We start from the raw sequence: 5,984 nt of genomic DNA on the forward strand, positions 1-5,984 counted from the left end.
CGGGGGGTGCTCGGCGGCGAGGGGGACCGGATCTGGCGAGGTGGGATAGCGATCGAGATGGAGGGGGATCGAGATCGAGTGTCCATGAAATTTAAAAATATTCATGATAGTTCAAAAAGTGCCCATGAAATACAATCGAGAAATGAAGGCTGCGATTTAAATACAATCGATCTTAGCTAGCTATCTGTTAACAATCTTCTTGCCCTTCTTTTTCGCAAATGGAGTTCTTCTGTGGAACGGACGTCCTTTAGGTAGGGTGGTCCTGCTTCTTCTTGTGGTGTATGCTGCTACTTCATCATCGTCGTCATGTTCGATCCTCGGGTCGCCGTACTTGTCGAAGTCTTGCTCATTGGCTACTCCATCCATTCCGACGATCTTCCTTTTGCCTCTCCTCACGACAACACGACTGGGCTTTGGCGGGTCGGTAATGAAGAAGCATTGGTCCACTTGGGAAGCCAGTACCCATGGCTCATTTTTTGCGGTGATGTTTGCGCCCGCGGTCTTGGATTTGGCTTCGGGTATAACCATGGTGGTGAAATATCGGTCTTCTTTTATGACATTCTTGGCCCATCTGACACGGAACATCGGGACCTTCTCTCCAGCGTAGCTCAGCTCCCAGATCTCCTCGATCCTTTCGTAGTATCTGTCCTTGTCGTTACCGGTGTAGGATTCCATCGTTACCCCGGAGTTCTGATAACCATCGCTCTTCATGTCCTTGGCCTCGGTGTAGAATGTGTAGCCGTTGATATCGTACGCCTCATAGGTCATCAGGTTGTGCTCGGCGCCCTTTGACAAGGCGAATATGAGTTGTTCTTCCGCGGAAGAATCCTCATGTAAAGGGTACGACAGAAGCTTCTGCTTGAACCAACGCGTGAAACATGAGTTGTGCTCTTTGAGTATATCTCCGTCCGTCCTCTGTTGGCCTCGGTCATTGTACGTCTTCTTAATAAAGGTTTTGTGCTCTACCACGCAAGGATCGACCACGTCTATGTGTTGTAGCGCGACTAGGTTTGCTTTTTCAAAGTCGGCGATTCGACCCTCGAAGTCGACATGCATTTCGCGGCGACCCTCACGGTGACCCCATCCAGCGAGCCTGCCGAGGTACCTGTTGACGGGCAGACCAACGGGGTTCTCGATGCCTAGATAATTCGTGAAGTAGGAGATGCACTCTTCGGTCAGAAAGCCCCTGGCTATGCTTCCCTCTGGACGTGACATGTTGCGAACGTATCCTTTGATGACACCATTCATCCTTTCGAATGGCATCATGCTGTGCAGGAACGTCGGCCCGAGTTGGATGATATCCTCCACTATATGGACCAGCAGATGCACCATAACATCGAAGAATGCGGGCGGGAAGTACATCTCAAGCTCGCATAGTATCACCACGATCTCTTCCTGTAGCCTTCTGAGTTGCCTCACGCCAATCGACTTTCGAGAGATGACGTCGAAGAAGTTGCATAGGCCAAATAGCTTTTCACGGACATGCGCGTCCATGATCCCACGGATTGCAACTGGAAGTATCTGCGTCATCAGCACGTGACAGTCGTGAGACTTCATCCCGCTGAACTTCTGCTTCGCTGGGTCTAGGTATCTGCTTATCTTCCCCGCGTAACCGTAAGGAAGTTTTACTCCTAGGAGGCAGGTGAAAAACTGCTCGATCTCCTCCTGACTTAGAGTGAAGCACGCGGGAGGGTAGTCATTTCCGGTCTTCTTGGCCTTTTTGCCTTTGCGACGACTTTCTATGTCCTGCTTCGCCTCATCATCATCATCATCATCATCATCATCATCATCATCATCATCATATATAGCGTGAAGCTCCTGCCTGATGCCCATTGATTTCAAGTCTGCCCTTGCTTTTGGCCCATCTTTGGTCCTCTCTGGCATGTTGAGCAGGGTACCAAGCAGACTCTCGCACACGTTCTTCGTGATATGCATGACATCAAGGCTGTGAGGCACACGGTGGATCTTCCAGTACGGCAAGTCCCAGAAAACAGACCTCGTTTTCCATACCTTCAGCAGCGGCTCTGGCGCCTTTTGCTTCTTTCCCGGAAGTGGGCAGTCTTTCCAATTTTTCAACAGCTTGTCTATTTCCTCGCCGCTCCTCGTACACAGGCGTTTTCGGGGTTCGGTTTCACCATCAAACAGATCCTTGCATTTCCTCCACGGGTCATCGTCGCGAAGCCACCTTCGATGTCCCATGAACACGGTTTTCGAAGACCCGGGATCTCTATCTAGCTGGCGATACATTGTGTCATCCATGCACCTTACACATCCAGAAAATCCGTGGACTACCTGCCCCGCAAGATATCTGTAACCGAGATAGTCGTGCACCGTCGTGAGCAGTGCGGCTCTCATAGGGAAATATTCTTTCTCTGCGGCGTCCCACGTATTGGCTGGCATTTTCCACAGCGTGTCAATCTCCTCTTTCAGCAGCCCTAGATACAGATTGATGTCGTTCCCTGGTTGTTTCGGCCCTTCAATTAGCATACTCATGTGAATGTACTTCCTCTTCATGCACAACCAGGGGGGAGGGTTGTACATCCACACGAACACAGGCCAGGTGCTATGTGTGCTTCTCTGGCTGCCAAATGGATTGACTCCATCGGTGCTCGCGCCCAGCATGATGTTCCTTGGATCGTTCCCAAATTCTGGGTATTCGAAGTTCAACGCTTGCCACTGGCTCGCATCCTTAGGGTGACTCAGCATCTTGTCTTTTTTATCTATCTCCGGATCATTTGCGTCATCTTCTCGCTTCTTCTCCTCCCTATCCGCGTGCCTACGCAGGAGCTTTGCTACCTTAGGGTCCGCGAAATACCGCTGCAGACGAGGAGTGATCGAAAGTACCACACCACTTTTCGAGGAGCTTTCTTCCTCTTCTTGTATCGAGTGACACCGCACACCGGACATATGGTAGACTCCGCGTGCTCATCCCGATAAATGATGCAATTGTTCATGCACACATGGTATTTCACGTGCGGTAAATCCAGAGGACACACGATTTTCTTTGCCTCCTCCAAACTAGTCGGGCACTTGTTCCCCTTGGGAAGACGTTCGTGCCAGAATGACATGTTCTCGTCGAAGCATGCGTCGGTCATTTTGTGTTTTACCTTCATCTCCAGAGTCATGAGCGTTACTTTCAGGCGGGTATCCTCGGGCCTGCATCCTTCATACAATGGAGTAACCGCGTCTAACTCAAGTTGATCCATCTTGGCTTTCTCTCGGGCGGCAGCTCTTGCGTTATCCGTCTGCTTGAGAAGCAGCTCTTGAATATGAGGGTCCTGCACCCAGCCCATCGATGGTCCAGCGTCGTCTGCTCCGCCGGCATCATCATCATGTCCTGCATCTTCTACATGATGACTGTGTACAGCATCACCGTCGTGATCATCTCCTGGGGATTCTTCGTCTTCTCGCCCCCCCCCCCCCCGAGCCGCGGTGGTTGTCTTGCTGCCCTTCCTCATTTCTTGCCCGGCCCCCATGGACGACTTCGTAGTCATCTTCATCACCTTGCCACCGATAGCCATCCATGAAACCACGCAAGAGCAGGTGGTCCCGCACCTGCCCGGAATCCGGGTCCGCAATAAGGCTATTCAGCTTGCATCTTCGACACGGACATCTTATCTCCGTCTCGTTCTTTTGAAGCATCTCGGCCTTCGCGGACCTCAAAAACGTATTCACGATGCCTTCGGTCATCGTGCGGACCATGGTCGCCTGCGGGGTAGAGCAAAACGATATTTTAGAACCAAGAAAAAAATTTGGCATGACTTTCCCTAAAAATAGGACCAAAAAGAATGCTTAATGCAAAAATTCTCGCTGAAACGGAAATGAATCAACATTCTGGCAAAATATTGGCAACTATCGCATTTCAAATACCGGTACACCTCCAAACACAAACACATATGTAACACCACAAACATATGCAACACCACGAACATACATAAATCTAGCTAGGCCATAAAAAGTGCATGTGCACATTGTTGTAGGGAGAACAACATAAATATAGCTTCCCCCCTTACTTACCTAGCAAAACAAGGTAACTTAACCACTTAATTTGAATGAATCTATGGTGGAAATGAGGTGAAAAAGAGGAGGCACCCGAGACAAGGAGGAGGCGGTGGAGAGAATGAAGTGGGGAGAAAGTGAGTGTGGGAGGAGAGGCTGTCCAAAATATCTTGTTGCTGCCCACTTACTAATGGCGCACCAGCAACAAATGCGCCATTAGTAATCCAGGTTACTAATGGCGCACCCCCAGATGGTGCGCCATTAGTACTTTTGCAAAAAAAGGAATAAAAACAATAATAAAAAAATAACATTAGTGGCGCACCTTCCGGCCGGTGCGCCATTACTAGTTACAACTAGTAATGGCGCACCACCAGAGGATGCGCCATTAGTATGTTTGGACAGGCGCACTAGTTCAAAAAAATTGGTACTAATGGCGCACCGTGAGCAGGGTGCGCCATTAGTAGTTTCAACACTAATGGCGCATCAGGGAGTGGTGCGCCATTAGTATATACTAATGGCGCACCACATGTCTGGTGCGCCATTAGTGTCAATTCCATCTATAGCCCTTTTCCTAGTAGTGCAGTTGGCAGTCCTAAAACCCAGAATCTCGTCAATCTAAACTACTAGTAGAAGATACATGATTTGCACATATAGGACTATATGATCACGTCATGGCATTTAATTCATCAGTAAATTTCCAGATGAAACATAAATTTTGGAATCATGAATTCTAGAATGCATGAAGAAAAAAATAGAAAATATAAAATATAGATACCATGACTTTCTTAATTCAGAAGAATCAAGTGCATTTGAATTTGCAATGATGTGACTTCTACAACTGTTCGAGGGAGTGAATATGCATTCAATACACAAAAGACAATTTGTAAGATCTCTAAATTGTGTAGAAAAACTCCTGCAAAAAATCCTATGAAAATATTACGTTCTAATCTAAGATGCCTTCGACATTAAAATCCATGGTGGTACTATAAACACAAAATGTGATTGCTTCATCACTGGTTCGATTAGCAATTCCTAGCGGAAGGAGTGGTTCCAATCCTTGTATTCTTATTGGATTTATTCCTAAAGCTAGCTGGATGTACTGATCGGAGGATCTCATCGATGTAAACAATAATATCTCAAAAATGACATAAGTAACATAGCGATGATTCCAGCACAAGAGGAGTACCATTGTAGTTTCTACAATAACTTTTGATGAAGAATACTAGGCCCACTTGTAAAACACGATATAGCGTTGCACTGCAGTTTATGCATCAGGGAATTTCTTGTACTCATGGACGTCTGACAAATTATATAGGTTCAGTATCATCCATGTCTAAATTTACAGAGACTATCCCCCTAAGCAAACCCAGATGAATCATTACGACATTTCTTTGCAACAAATTCGGGGTTATTTGTTTTCAGCAACGCACCTCTTTGTCCACAAGTCCAGTCAGGTGCTTGCAGATTCATCTTGCTGGTGGACAGTTTGGAGACCTGGAGCGAGCCCTCCCGTCTCGCCGACCGGCCTATTTCTTCCTCACGGATCTGCGCGTCCCTGCTGAGGGCTGTTGCAGGCGCGTGATCCACTGATCCGACCCATGAACTGAGCCCGGCGCCCCTTGCGCCGTCAGATCCGTCGGAGTTCTGTGATGTACCAGCCACTGTCCTCTGATCTTGGCAACCGAATCAGAGCAGGGCCCTCCGAACGACACAAACGTGTGTTCTCCACTCCCAGCTTGGCCTACAAATTATCAGTGCAAACAATTAAGCATTTTTATGTACTGCACAGAAATTATGTTCTGCTTACATACAGTGAAATTAGAACAAGGCATAGCTGTACAAATTGCCCAACTACTTTTTTTCCAACGCTTCACCAACCCGTATTCCACACTTGTAAGTCACTGATGTTCACCATTTCATAGCTGTATGCAAGTATTTGTACTCTTATGCCAATTGTCAGAGGCAGAAACTCATAACGTATTCTT

At 47.7% G+C, this 5,984-nt stretch overlaps 1 long non-coding RNA gene across 1 annotated transcript in view; it reads right to left on the reverse strand.

Annotated features, from left to right (window-relative positions):
* Positions 1 to 5,115: 5,115 nt before the first annotated feature.
* LOC119338237 overlaps positions 5,116 to 5,984 on the reverse strand; it is a 1,795-nt gene continuing 926 nt past the window's right edge. Inside the window, exon 2 of the long non-coding RNA XR_005163842.1 lies at positions 5,116 to 5,740. This is a non-coding gene — a long non-coding RNA (uncharacterized LOC119338237). The remainder of the gene's footprint in view (positions 5,741 to 5,984) is intronic.

This window comes from Triticum dicoccoides, chromosome 7B (assembly GCF_002162155.2).
Source record: "Triticum dicoccoides isolate Atlit2015 ecotype Zavitan chromosome 7B, WEW_v2.0, whole genome shotgun sequence".
Classification (NCBI taxonomy): Eukaryota; Viridiplantae; Streptophyta; class Magnoliopsida; order Poales; family Poaceae; genus Triticum; species Triticum dicoccoides.